Below are 15,123 nucleotides of genomic sequence, written 5' to 3'. Positions count from 1 at the left end.
ATGTGCATGCAGTGCCCACAGAGGCTAGAAAACTGCGTCAGACTCCCCGCCCCCTGCACCATGTGGGGGCTGGAATCGAATCTGACCCTCTGGAAGGGCAGCAAATGCCTTTAACGGCTGAGCCGTCGCTCCAGCGCCAGGTGCGATGTTAAGGAATGAAAGAGTGCCTATGAGATGGCCTTGAGTAATCGCCCTGGCAGAACACTGACAATCTAAATTTGATTCTCAGGACCCCCTTGGTGGAAAGAGCTAAGTTGTCATCTGACCTCTACACCTGTGGGTGGCGCCACCCATACCCATAAAATTGAAAAAATGTAGTTTTAAATATGTAACATGAAAAGAAAAAAAAAATAAGGAAGCATTAGTTCCCGATTTACAGAGTCTTTTTCTTGTTTGAACATTTTGTATTTTGTAGGGATGGAGATCCTTTTGCAAAGACCCAGCTTGCATAGTTGGTGACTCACACCACTTATGACTCCAGCTGCAGAGCATCCCATGACTGAGGGCAAGGTACTCACGTGCACGTAAGCCAGTATGGACGCACACACATAATTAAGAGAAGTAAGAATAACTTTAAAAATGTTTTATTATAATAACATTGGTCCTTTTAGCCCTAAAGTCCCTGGGTTTTAGTACATTTGCAAGTCTGTGCAACCATAGCAGTGATCTAAGCTATAGCATTTGTTCTCCCTCAAGTACCTGGGCTGGAAGATGGGGTAGCCATGGAGAGCAGCAGCTGCGGCCCCTCAGAGGGCTTGATTGAGCTCAGGACCCGGCACCCACAACCGTCATCTGGAGCTCTAGTTCCAGGGCATCAGAAGCCCTCTCTGCGCTCCCCCAACGCTGCACACACGAGGCACACATGCAGGCGTACCCTCATACACACAGAAAACACAACTAAGGAAATGTTGTTCTTTTTTAATGGGAGACAGAAAGGGAGTGGATCCAGATAGAAGGGGAGGTTGGCAGGACAGGGAGGCAGAGAGGGAGGGAAATGCTGTAATCGGGATGTAGTGTGTAAGAAAATCTATTTCCGACAAAAAGAGGAAGAAAGAATTTCATACTAAATATTCAGAAAGCCAAGAAATGGTTCTATATTAAGGTTGGAAACCATAAAATGGCCGTTTAAAACTTGTGAAGTTGCAATGTAAAATCCAAGTACAAATTAAATAGTTGCATAAAAATATATTTTTTTAAAAAAAACCAATGCGTTCCTTAACCCCCTAACTACTAATTTTCTTCTCTCTCTCTCTCTCTCTCTCTCTCTCTCTCTCTCTCTCTTTCTTGTGGTTTTGGTTTCGGTTTTGGTTTGTTTTTGTTTTTTCATAACAGGGTTTCTCTGTGTAGCCCTGGCTGGCCTCAAACTCAGAAATCCGCCTGCCTATGCCTCCCAAGTGCTGGGATTAAAGACATGTGCCACCACTGTCTGGCCTATTTTTTTTTCTGGCCTAATTTTATTAATGTGTCTTTTGATGTCTACTCTGGACACTTCCTATGCATGGGATTATGTAGTGAGCAGGCTTCAGTGTCTGGTTTCCTTTGCTTGGCATGTTTTTAAGATCTCCTCACTGTAAAGTATCAGTATTCCTCGTCTTTCTGTGAGCGATCATATTCTACAGCATGAATCCACTCTGCAGCCAATGGAAACACCTTCTGGCCGTAATGAGCAGTGCTGCTGTAAAAACTCAGCTAGAAATGCTACGTGGGCGTGTTCTCGGTTCGCTTGGGCATGCGCCTGGGTGTGGGCTTGCTGGGTCATGAGCCTGTCTCTGCGAGGAATGCGTGGCCTCCGTCCGAGGTCTCTGCATGGTCTTCTTCACAAGTAGCATAGGAGGGACAGTTGAATGGCATCTGGCTGACCTTAAGGACGATATGACCTTGAGTTTCTTCTTATTTTATTTTATTTATTTTATTTATTTTTTTATTGTTTTTTGTTTTTTGGATTTGGTTTTTTGAGACAGGGTTTTTCTGCATAGCCCTGGCTGTCCTGGAACTCACTCTGTAGACCAGGCTGGCCTCGAACTCAGAAATCCGCCTGCCTCTGCCTCCCAAGTGCTGGGATTACAGGTGTGCCCCACCAACGCCCAGCGACCTTGAGTTTCTTGTCCCTTTCCCAGGAGCTCAGATTACAGATTTGTATCATCAAGCCCTTTTTTTTTGATCATGTTTATTTATGAGCTAGCGTGCTGGCTACTTTTATGCCAGCTTGACACAGGCTAGAGTTGTCCGAGAGAAGGGAGTTCCCAGTAACGAAATCCCTCCATAGGACTGAGCTATAGGTGAGCCTGTAAGGTATTTCCTTAATTGGTGATTGATGGGAGAGGGCACAGCCCATTGTGGGTAGGACGCCCCTTGGGATGGTTGTCCTGGGTTCTATAAGAAAGCAAGGCACAGGAAGCAAGCCAGTAAGCAGCGTCCCTCCCTGGCCTCTGCATTAGCTCCTGCCCTGTTTTGAGTTCCTACCCTGTTTTCCTTCAGTGATGGACTGTTTACCTGGAAGTGTAAACTGAAATAAACCCTTTCCTCTCCAAGTTGCTTTGGTTATGATGTTTCTTTTCAGAAGTCGTAACCCTAGTTAGGACAGAAACTAGCACCAGGGTTGTAGGGTATTGCTGTGACAGAGCAGACCTTGTTTTGGGGAGGACTGCGGAAGGACTTTGGAACTTTGAGCTAGAAAAGCCAGTGAGTGTGGAGAACTCGGTGAGTGGTTCTAAGGGAGTTTGGAAAATTGGAAAGTTGAGCACAGAGAAGATGGAGGCCTGGCTTGTGAGCTACAGAGAGAAGCCAAGACTCCACAGGGCCGATTGTGTGAGGGAGCTGTGGTTCTGGTCAGCTGGGGCTGAAGAGTCAGCGTGATTCACAGGGAGGCGGAAACACTGAAGTGAAACCTTTGCTTTACAGGGCACTTGACGCTGGTCAGCTGGAGCTAAGAAATTTGTGGTGATTAAGAAGAGATCAATACGGGGGTGGTGGCGCACGCCTTTAATCCCAGCGCTTGGAAGGCAGAGGCAGGTGGATTTCTGAGTTCGAGGCCAGCCTGGTCTACAGAGTGAGCTCCAGGACAGCCAGGGCTACACAGAAAACCCTGTCTCAGGAAGAGAGAGAGAGAGAGAGAGAGAGAGAGAGAGAGAGAGAGAGAGAGAGGGAGGGAGGGAGAGAGAGAGAGGAAGGGAGAGGGAGAGGGAGAGATCAGTATCAGAGGTGAAATCTTCTGGGAGGTGCTTAGGTCAACACACAGAAACTGTTCTAGAGGTGGCCTAGGTTGTAACATGAGCTGGCAACCAGGCTTGGTAGTGTAAGAGTCACCAAGGTTGTTCTGGTTGTGAGAGCATGAATGGGGTCATGGAGAAACAACCGAGGCCTGGCACTGTGAGAGGCCACTGGTAAAGGTGCAGCCCAGGTATAGCAGGAGACCCAGTGTTTTGGAGATGCCGAGACCGGGGGATGACCACCAAGAGCAGCAGCAGCGGTGGTGGAGAGGAGCCAGCTGGAGGCTAGAAGACAAACTGTGCATACGGAGGGCAGAGCTGGAGAAGTGACCCTTTGGAGGAACCCAGAAAAATCATGAGTGACTCTTAGATTATAGACAGTGAGACAGTTAGACTGTGGGGAGTTTGGTTTTGATTTTTTTAGATGGTGACTATGCCCTGTTCTTTTCTCTTTATGAGAGCCCATAATTGAATAGCTTTGGATTTTTAGAAACTAAACCTATTTTTTTTGTGTGTGCTTTTCAAGACAGAGTTTCTCTGTGTAGCCCTGGCTGTCCTGGAACTCACTCTGTAGGCCAGGCTAGCCCCAAACTCAGAGATCTTCCTGCCTTTGCCTCCCAAGTGCTGGTATTAAAGGCATGCACCACTACTGCCCAGCCCTAAGACTCAACTTTTTTCTTTTCTTTTCTTTTCTTTTCTTTTCTTTTCTTTTCTTTCCTTTCCTTTCCTTTCCTTTCCTTGTCTTGTCTTTTCTTTCCTTTCTCTCTTTCTTTCCTTTTTTTGGTGTGTTTTGTTTTGTTTTGTTTTTTGAAACAGGATTTCTCTTTGTAGCTTTAGCTGTCTTGGAACTCATTCTGTAGAACAGGATGGTCTCGAACTCACAGAGATCTGCTTGCTGTCTGTCTCTGCTTCCCAAGTGCTGGGATTTAAGGCCTGCATCACTACTGCGCAGTCCAAGACTGAACTTTGAAAGTGTTTAACTTGGTAAAACATTGTGAGACTTCTACATTCGCAATATGTTTTCTATTTGTGATATTATTAACCTAAGATCTTTGGGATTCATAAAAAAAAAAAAACAGAAAAAGCTGTGTCTTAGTAAATGAAGTGTTCATGTATCAGGTTAACAAGGGGTCAACTATTTGGCTAATTTTATGTCAATTTGACATAGGCTATTGTCATCTGAGAGAAGGGAACCCCAGTTGAGGAAATTCCTCTGTAAGATAGGGCTGTAGGCCCATTAATGAGCCCCTTGTGGGCAGGGCCGCTTCTGGTCAAATGGTCCTGCATTCTGTCAGAAAGCGGGCTGAGCAAATCAAGGGAAGCAAGACATAAGCAGCATCAGCTCCTGCCTCCAGGTCTCTGCTCTGTTAGAGTTCCTGCCCTGACTTCCCTCAGCGATGGACTGTTACCTGACAGTCTGAAGAGGAAATAAACCTTTTCCTACCCAAGTTGCTCTGGTCAGGGTTTGATCACTGCAACAGAAACCCTAACGGACAGTTAGTTTCTTGTGAGAGTGGTGGATACCTGCGGCAAGGCCAGAGGATGTTACTGTCCTTCCCTTCCATGCTGTAATGGTTGTCTATGCTTGGCCAAGGGAATGGCACTGTTAGGAGGTGTGGCCTTATTTGAGTAGGTGTGGCCTTGACGGAGTGGGCGTGGCCTTCTTGTGTGCCACAATGCCCAGCTTATATAGATTCTACTTATAAATGTGAAACCATTTCTCTCCTTCACTGCGTTGGAGACTGAACCTAGAGGCCTGTGCACGCTAGGACAGGGTTGTACCACGGAGTTAGATTCACAGTTACCTTCTATTCTTCATTCAACACTAGCTATGAGACTTGGCAACATTCTCACAACTGTGTCTCCTCACTTTCAGGCTGTGTGAAACAGTTTCCAATGTGTAAACAGTTTACAATGATACTTAGTCGCCTGGGGACATTGAGTTGTTTCCAAGTTTTACTTGTAAGAAAGAATGGACTTGTATTCTTTTGTAATGAAAGGAAAGGGTCACTAAAAACAATTTTTAGTAATGTCAGCAAACCTATTTGTGGAATGTTTGCTCTACAGAGAGCCCAAGAACAGCTGTTATCCTTCCCAGTCACTTGAATTGTTCAAAAGTCCCCTAACCTCCCCCTGAGGTCCCTTGCCACAGTTTAACCCTGGCTAAGAGTAGTCATTGAGTTCCCATAGAGTTTTGCAAGCAGCCCTGTGCCTGGGCACAAGGAAGGACAGGGGCCTGGGATGTTTCTTATGCTCAGATCACGGCCATTTAATCCTTAGGGCATGTTGGGGTGCAATGGGGTGGGGTGCGCAAAGGGGGGCAGGGGAGGTGGACAACAGCTTTCCTCTTGTTTGCTTCCCTTGTTTGAGATAGTCTCCTACATAGCCCAGGTTGGCCTTGAACTCCCAGCCTTCTTCTCAGCCTCCTCAATGCTGGGCTCCCAGGTGTGCCAGGCTTGTCAGATCAATGCTAGCTGCATCTTTCCTGAGTCACGGAGGTGTAAGCACTGCGTCTGACACCTCGGGGAGCAGCTGGCTGCTGGACCAGGCTTGGTCATCTCAGGAAATAGCAGGCTAACAACACCTCTCTTCTTAGGGGAAATTCCTGAGATGTGTGTGTGAGATGTGGCTCTAATTTGCTGAGATTTAAGCTTGAAGCCAAATCTCCACCTTGGAGGCTCACTCCTGCTTGCATCGGGGAAGGATGCTGGGCTGGCTCTCAGGTGGCTGGGTGATGCTAAGCCATGCGTGTGGGCTCACCCACGAGATGGGGCAGCTAAGGACCCAGGCTTCGGAGGGTCTTCTTCTCCTATGCAGGGGCTGACCGAGAATAGCAAACCGAGGGGAGCCAGAAGTTTGCAATTCCCTCCGCAGTTCCGATCCTCTGCTGCCTGTCCCTGTGCTGGGGACTCGCTCTGCTCCGTCCGCCTGTCCCCATCCCCTTCTTTTCACAGCACTCAGAGGAGTTGACCCTGAGGTGTTTCACCAGTGGCTGTGCTGAGCTAGCTGACAGCTGTCAAGACTGCTCTCCATCCAGAGTCCTCAGGGGCCATGACCAGCATTCTGCCAGATCGTCTCCAGCTCTGTGCACCCCAATTTTCTGGCTTGAGAGCTGGAAATGCAGACCCAGGAAAGCCCCAGCATCGAGGCTTGCTGGCCCAGAAAGGGGGTCAGCTTCCCTTTGCACCTTCTTACAATCTCACCCCAAGAAGAACAGTTTCTTCCTCTGGTACAGGTCGGGTGTGTCTGTGTGCAGAGTTGACATCTCAGGACCTCTATATTGGAGATCGCTGAGTGTTTTTCTGAGGTTGATTTTGGCATAAGTAACAGGCCACATACGTTGTTCTTGAAACTGAAACAGAGAAGGACTTCCCTTGTGCTCCTGGGAGAAGCTACCGTAGCCACCTGTCCCACTTCCCCATTTAAAGGTGAGCAGGACAAAGGCCCTGCCCTGATTGGGAAGAGGAAGCAGGGCCTTTAGGGCCTACAGAGCCCCTTCCCCCATTCTATCCCAGGCCTCCAGTATCTTCAGAGGAGACTGTGACTCAGCCAAACCTGGCCACTACATTTCTGGAATTAGGGGCCTTGGTCTTCAAGGAACAGCCAACCAGCAGCTGACAGGTCAGGGTGTTTACTCCAGCCCACCCTTGCTGTCCTTACCCCTTAAGTTAAGGCTGTTGCTCCTTGCTGAACACCTGAAGTCCCACCCAGTAACCTATACATAGACCCTGGTCCTGCTAGGCCTACCCACCAAGGTAGCTCTTGCTACAGCCACTGCTATGAGGAACTCAATGTTCCTCAGAGTGTGGGTGAAGGAGGGCTGGCCAGATTCTAATTTTAAGGCAGGTAAAATCGCCTTAAGACATAGTAGCAAAAGAGAGGTTTAAGGGTATAGAGGAAGGCTCCAGGTCTAGCTCTGTCCCTCTGTCCTGTCCATGTTTGTGGGCGGGATTTTCGAGAGCCTCCTTGTTCCCCCAAGCCAAACTTGTAACCCTCTGAGTACTTGGTCAAATACGAACATGGGAGGCCATGTGAGTTCAGGAGGTAAAGTTGGTAAGACTTTTAAGGGTCATTTGTGAGTCATAAGGTCATAATGAAAGGACACATGAAGGGAGAAGGTTCTAGACTTCTGAGATTACAGTGCTAGATTTACAGATGTGCAATTGTGCCCAGTTCCAGAGAGCAGGTATAACAGGAGGCAGTCATGTTTTGTGAAGTCAGGAAGGTTAGGTTTCTAGTAGAAAAGGCAAGGGGGCGGGTCTGGAGCCCTGCAGGAGCCAGGCCCTCTCCTCTCCACTAGAATGTAGGCAGTGGACAGCCAGCCTCAAGGGGCTGGAGCTGTGTGGCTCAGTGGTTAAGAACATTTGCTCTTGAAGATGACGCAGAGGACCTGAGTTCAGTTCCCAGCACCCACATGGCAAGTCACAATCATCTGTAACTCCAGTGTTAGGAGATCCAACGCCCTCTTCTGGCCTTTGTGGGTATAAGGATAAAGTATACCAGTGGTACACATGCAAAAATGTAAAATACTCATGCACATAAAATAAATAAATTTGGAGCTGGAAAGATGGCTCAGAGGTTAAGACCACTGACTGTTCTTCTGAAGGTCCTGAGTTCAAATCCCAGCAACCACATGGTGTCTCAGAAGCATCTGTAATGAGATCTGATGCCCTCTTCTGGTGTCTGAAGACAGCTACAGTGTACTTACATATAATAATAAATAAATCTTTAAAAAATAAATTTATAAATAGGGGCTGGTGAGATGGCTCAGCAGTTAAGAGCACCGAATGCTCTTCCGAAGGTCCTGAGTTCAAATCCCAGCAACCACATGGTGGCTCACAACCATCCATAATGAGATCTGACGCCCTCTTCTGGGGTGTCTGAAGACAGCTACAGTGTACTTACATATAGTAAATAAATAAATCTTTAAAATAAAATAAAATACATTTATAAATAGATATTAAAGAGAATATATATATACAGCCTGCTCTTTGGCATTACTTTTATTATTACTATTACTATTTTAATTATTTCTTATTTATTATTAATTTTTTAGACAGTCTCATCTATCCCAGGCAGTAACCCTCCCATTAGCTCTATAGGTGAAAATAGCCTTGACGCTCCTGACCCATTTTCCAAGCACCGGGATCACATGTGTGCGCCATCACCCCCACCCAGCCTTTTATTTTAACGATCCTTAAGTATATAACGCAGCAGCATCCCGCGCAGAGGCAGGCAGGCAGGCAGTGTTGTGCAATGGTCACCGTCTATTTCCAGGATGCTTTCATCATTCCCAACAGAAGCTTTATATGCCTTAAGCAATAGGCCTCCCGCCCCTACCCCCTCCACGTTCCGTCTCTGTGCCACCTGCCTCTGGGTAGCTGGCTTACTTCGCACCTTGCCCTTCAGGTTCACCCCCGCTGTGGCATGCGTCAGAATCTCCTGTCTCTTTGTGACCAGTGTTATAATGTATGACCACACCATGTTTGCGTGTGGGAATGTATGTTTGCTTGGATTTAAGACGAGGTCTAACAGCCCGAGTCTAAACTATGTTGTCCAGGCTGCTCCGGCGTCCTCCTCCTGGGCAGCTGGATTCCGCCATGTGCCGCTGCGCAGTGAGACCACGCCCTCGTGCACCGATAGACACGCAGGCCATTTTACTTCTTGGCACGGTGAACAATGCTCCCGTGAATAAGGGCCTGGCCCCGCTGTTTCTGGAGGCTGGATCTCCTGTAGCCCAGGCTGGCTTTCAACTCCTGTTCCTCTTGCCTTTCCCTCCCACATGCTGGAATGCTGGGATTCCAGGTCACGACACCCAGCCTAGCTCTTTAATATGGGCTGGGGAAAAAGATAAAACTGTGAGTTGTAGCCATTCCTGAAGCCCTTCAGAGTATTCCGAAGAACGTGAGCTGCGCATGCGTGTGTGTGTGTGTGTGTGTGTGTGTGTGTGTGTGTGTACGCGCGCACGCGCCTTATGAGAGAAGACCCCGACCTGGATGAAACCAGCTCCATATTCCTAGCTTTAAAGCAAATGAGATTGAAAGAACACCCTCAGATAGAAGAACCACAGTTAATCATTCTCCAAACGCTGATACATAGCACATAATCCGTTCCTAGGATCTTCTTCCCGGCGTGTTCGGCTTGTAGAACCTGTTCCATGGGGTTTTGTGTTCTGCCTGAACTGAGGGATTGGTAGGGCAGGGACCTCGCTGGTCTAGGTGAGTAGGCCCTGCACCAGTACGTGAAGCCTGGCTGGCCTGGATGCTGTTCTCAGGGCCTGGCCCCGCCCAGCAATCTAGAGGACGGCCACACCCTTTTGTTTTCTCCAAGGCTCACACCACAGGGCATTTCCTGTCCTTATCAGTACATTTTCTCCTTTTATTTTAGCAATACTTACAGTTGTTTTAGCATCATACCCTAGGCTGGGTACAATGGTCCATGCCATAGTCCCAGATACTGGTGAGGCTGAGACAGGAGGATAGCTTGACCTAGGGGGTAGAGTTGGGATTAACCCTGGGCGATTCAGGAGATATTTTCTTAAAATATAATAATAATAATAATAATAATAATAATAATAATATGGGCTGGAGAAATAGCTCAGCCATTAAGAGCACTGACCGCTCCTCTGAAGGTCCTGAGTTCAAATCCCAGCAACCACATGGTGGCTCACAACCATCGGTAAAGAGATCTGACGCCCTCTGCTGGTGTATCTAAAGACAGCTACAGTGTACTTACATGAAATAATAAATAAATCTTTAGACCTGAGCGAGTGGGGTCGACCAGAGTGAGCAGAGGTCCTGAATTCAAATTCCCAGCAACCACATAAAGGCTCACAACCGTCTGTACAGCTACAGTGTACTCATATACATAAAATAAATAAGTAAATCTATAAATATATATTTAGTTTAAAAAAGAGAGAAATATATACTTATAAGTTTTATATTATGTTTCAAATTATCAAAATGTCACCAGTGTTCATGTAAAGATTTATAATTATTATAGATAATTAATATATAATAAATATATGTTAATTTATTTCTTAAACAGTCTGTGTAGCCCTGGCTGTCCTGAAACTTCCCACGTACAGCAGACTTGCCTCAAATTCCCAGAGGTCTGCCTGCCTCTGTCTCCTGAGTGTTGGGCTGATGCAGTTTTTGACACATGGCCTCATGGAGTCTAGGCTGGTCTGGAACTCACTATGGAGTGGAGGATCCCTGATCCTCTTGACCTCCAACCTGCCAAGTGTGACCTTGCCTGACTCATTCCTACCGTGTGATAATATATATTATTTTCTTTCACACTGTAATGGGTTAGTTACATAATCGGTGTATTTTTTTCCTTTTGTTCTAGAGATTGAACCTGAGCCTCGCCAGTGTGAAACAGGAGCCCACCACCCAGATGCACCTTTCAATCTTTTATTTCACAGCTGATCTTAGCCAAGGCGTACAATATACTTCTTTTCTACATTAATCTATTACAATTGTTTTTTATTTTGCTTTTGCTTAGCTGGTTGTTTGTTTGTTTGTTTCGGTTTTTGGTTTTTGGAGACAAGGTTTCTCTGTGTAGCCCCGGCTGTCCTGGAACTCACTCTGTAGACCAGGCTGGCCTGCCTCTGCCTCCTAAGTGCTAGGATTAAAGGCGTGTGCCACCACTGCCCAGCTTAGCTGTTGTTTTTGAGACAAGGGCTCACTCTGTAGCCTTCTTAGAATTCTGCCTTTCAAGGGCTGGGATTAAAGGTATCGTTGTGAATTTATTGACAATTCATCTGTGTGTGTGTGTGTGTGTGTGTGTGTGTGAGAGAGAGAGAGAGAGAGAGAGAGAGAGAGAGAGAGCGAGCACATGGAGCTCAGAGAACATTTGGGGGGGGGGGAGATCTGTCTTGTCCATCCACTACCTGGATCTGGATTCTGGGCACCAACCCTGGGTCATACCTTCATCAGCAAAGTCCCTGTACCCACAGCCCCCCCCCCCCCCCAGACTCTATAACATACTTTTACATTTTGAAATAGGGTCTCACTAAATAGCTTGGGCTGGCCCTAAGTGCGGTCCTGTGGCCTCAGCTTCTCACAGGAGTGCATCACCACACCTGGCTTCCTCTGCAGGTGAAAACTCTTGTTTCCGGGGTCCATAGGCTTTGCTAGACCAGCAGAGGGGAATGAGGTAAAACCGTGGTTAGGGTTGGCTCTGGCCAGGCGTGGCGACAAAGGCCTTCAGTCCTATAACTTGGGAGGAGGGTCAGGTGTGCCAGGAGTTCCAGGTCAGCCAACCCTACATACTGAGATTGGCGTGGGGGCACGGGGGGGGGGATATGGGAATAATATGAACATTATTCTGAAGTTTGGCATGGTATCATGTGCCTGTAATCCAGGCTTAAATTCAGGAGGCTGAGGCAGGAGGATAATGATATTGAGGTCAGAGTGGATTACATAATGAGAACCTGAATGAGAACCTGACAAAAAAGGAGGAGAAGGAAGAGGAAGAAGAGGATGAGGAGAAGAAAGAAAAGGAGGAGGAAGAGGAGGAAGGAGCAGCAGTCCTTGGAAGGCAGAAGTATGTAGATCTTTGTGAGTTCAAGGCCAGCCTGGTCAATACAGAGAGATCTCAGACAGCTAAGGAGTCATAGGAAACTTTGTCTAAGAGAGGGGGAGGGGGAAAGAGAGGAAGGGGAGGAGAGAAGAAAAACCCTTGCTTTTCGGGGCTGGTTTCCCTCCCCTCCACGCAGCTCTAGGGTGCAGCATGGTGCCAGTAACCAGATAGAATTCTGGTGCCAACTCCAGTTCACTCTTCTGTGCTGGCAATGGCCTCGACTTGCCACCAGGTGGCGACGCTTCCCGATGTCAGAGGACATCAATTATCCATCCTACCGGACAAAAGCTTTGGGGCTTCCTTCACACACACACACACACACACACACACACACACCCGCTTTGTCCAGAGGAGGAGAGCTGGGCTCCTAGACCATTTCTTTTTCACTTTGTAAAAATATGTGCTGTGGACATTTCAAGCAAGCACAGAGTGTTTGAGCACCAGGGAGCCGAGAACCAACCTACACCCTGACTGGAGCACTCCAACTATACAGGGCCACACAGGATACAGTCTCAGAGTCCTCCAGTTCTCCACGCTCCCTTTGGCTGCTCCCATCCAAAGCCTGACCCTGCCCCCCAGACCTCCACGAAAGGGATCCAGCAAGATCCCAAAGTCTGCTTTCCAGCCAGCACACTGCCCAGGTCTGACCAGAGTCCTCCGGGAATACTTTCTCTGGCTCCGCCCCTTAGGAATTAAGGCGCAGCTGACTGGACTGGTGCCCTCCGGGTTCTCGCGGTGGCATCTAAAAGCCAGGATGAATTCCGGCAACCGCACACCCTTCACAACTACCGCTGTCTGTGTCACAGGCTCACCACGGACTCTTCCTGGGGACAGGGAACAGAGACAAGCCCTGGATTGGTATCTGTACCTCAGACCAGAGCTGGATTGTGAAGTATCCAGAAAGATCCTGCGTACTCTGGGCTGGCTGCCCTCTAATTCAGTTGCTAAGATGCAGGCTCCTGTCTCACAAGGTGACTGTTGGAGACACAGTTGTTCAGGAGGTGATTAGATTAAAATGGGGTCATTGGGGCAGGCCCCCAATTTAACCAATATCCTGTTTGGGTTTTGCCTTTAAAAAAAAGATTAATTTGTTTAAAGGATATTTCTTTCTTTCTTTTAAGGATATATCTTTTTAAACAAGTAAATTTTAAAAAGAATTAAATGGTTTTATGTGCATTGGTGTTTTACCTTCATGTGTGTCTGTGTGAGTGTGTCAGTCCCCCTCCAACTGGACTTACAGACAGGTGTGAGCTGCCATGAGATTGCTGGGATTTGAACCCTGGTCCTTTGGAAGAGCAGCCAGTGCTTTTTACCCCTGAGCCATTGCTCTAGCAGCAAAGGATGTTCTTGTTTGTTTGAGACAGGGCCTCACATTGTCGCTCTGGCTGGCCTGGAACTCCCTATGTAGACCAGGCTGGTCTCAAACTCGGATCTGAAGACAGGACATTCTTTAAGGGCCCCAGTATACACATGCACTGATACTCATTTTTGTTTTAAATAAACGTTTTATTATGGAAAATTCTTAGCAGATGGAATAAGAACAGTACAGAACTTCCACACCTGTCCGACCCGGAACGTCCTCTGGTGTGACGATACACCAGCTCCTACGAAGGCATTAGTTAACACAGGGGCTGGTAGTGGAGCCCGGCGGTGCAGAGCTATTTAACACAACTCAGGCCCTGGCTGTATCCAAGCACTAAATAAATTAACATTATCATGATACCTCTTTGTTATTTTTCAAAAGCTTTGTAATGATTACAATATTAAGCCTAGGTGTTTTCTCTGCAAGTGTGTCTGTGCGCCACATGCATGCAATACCCATGGAGGCCAGCAGAGGGCAACAGATTCCCCTGGAGCTGGCGTTACAGAAGGCTCAGCTACCACTTCCGGTGCTGAGTAGTGAATCCAGGTCTCCTGGAAAAGCAGTAACCACTGGACCGCTGCTGCTCCAGCCCCGCTTTTCTGTTTTTTGAGGTAGGATCTTGTGTAACTCAGTCAGCTTTGAACTGATCCTCCTGCCTCCACCCCTGAAGTGTTAGAATGACAGAATGACAGGTATGAGCTACCCCACCCAGCCGCCATTTCTGAATTCTTTTTTTTTCTCTCGAGACTGAGTCTCCTCTCTGTGTAGCCCAGGCTGGCCTTGAACTCAGAAATCTGCCTGCCTCTGCCTCCCAGAGTGCAGAGATTAAAGGCGTGGGCCACCATTGCCGGCAAGAATTCTTATTATCTAGACATTTAATTTTTTTCTTTCTTTTTTAGACAAGGTCTCGCTCTGTAGCTTTGGTAGGTTCGGCACTCTCCATACATAGTTCAGGCGGGCCTTGAACTCGGAGAGATCCACCTGTTTCTGCGCTCAGAGGCTTCAATTAAACGCTAACAATCCAGGTATTTTTACAGGTGAATCCTGTCTAAAAAGGATACTTCTTTCTGGCACAAATAAAAACCAAGCTAGGCTGGAAAAAAATTTGTTAAAAGGACTCTCAGCAGTTAAGAGTCCTGGCGCACGCCTGTAATCCCAGCACTCTGGGAGGCAGAGGAAGGCGGATTTCTGAGTTTGAGGCCAGCCTGGTCTACAGAGTGAGTTCCAGGACAGCCAGGGCTACACAGAGAAACCCTGTCTCGAAAAAACAAACAGAGGGAGAGAGAGTACTGGATGCTCTTCAAGAGGACGTGGGTCCAATACCCAGCATGAGCTGAACTCACAAATTGTGTGTAACTCCAGTTCCAGGGCTTCTGACAGACAGACATGCAGGCAAGAACTCAAGCTAATACACTAGAAGCCAGAGTGTGGCCCCTTTAATTTACAAGCCCGAGGCCAGTCAACTGCTGGGGAGGAGGGGCAGGCATTCTTGACTTCTGCAGGAAAACTGGGAAAATGCGCTGGCAGGCCCTCTGCTGCGGGCAACCCCCTGGAGGACTGTGAACCCTCCTGCCAGTGTGCAGAATTCCTGGCATTTCAGCTGCCTCAACTCAGCCCACACCGGCTTCCCCAGGCCTGTGGAGCTGACGGAGTGTGTGGTCGAGTGGGCACGGGTCACGGTCCATCCACCAGGCCCCATTACAAAGGGGCCTCTCGAAAGGCAGCCCTCGGTGCAAAGGTCTAGTCAGGGAAAGTGCAATTCCTGCGGGCAGGGGCTTGCAGAAGAGTGCGACTGCACACCCTCCTCCACGTGAGGAGGAGGGGATGGCGTTGGGTGTGGTGACAGGTGCCTACCACCCCAGTACTTGGGAGGCTGAGGCAGGAGGATTGCTTCAAGTGTGAGGCCCAGCCTGGTCTGTATGACAAGCTGCAGGCTAACTGGGGCCACACAGCGAGACCCTGTCT

The 15,123-nt window shown here is 48.0% G+C and overlaps 1 long non-coding RNA gene across 1 annotated transcript; it reads left to right on the top strand.

Annotated features, from left to right (window-relative positions):
- Nucleotides 1-378: 378 nt before the first annotated feature.
- Nucleotides 379-10,679, top strand: LOC127680195 (uncharacterized). Its single transcript, XR_007976944.1, has 2 exons — nucleotides 379-561; nucleotides 10,560-10,679. It is a non-coding gene; the product is annotated as an uncharacterized LOC127680195 (long non-coding RNA).
- Nucleotides 10,680-15,123: the final 4,444 nt, after the last annotated feature.

This window comes from Apodemus sylvaticus, chromosome 3, assembly GCF_947179515.1.
Source record: "Apodemus sylvaticus chromosome 3, mApoSyl1.1, whole genome shotgun sequence".
NCBI classification, from domain to species: Eukaryota; Metazoa; Chordata; class Mammalia; order Rodentia; family Muridae; genus Apodemus; species Apodemus sylvaticus.
Note: the sequence above shows the minus strand (reverse complement) of the source record. Positions and strands in the feature narration are given on the sequence as shown.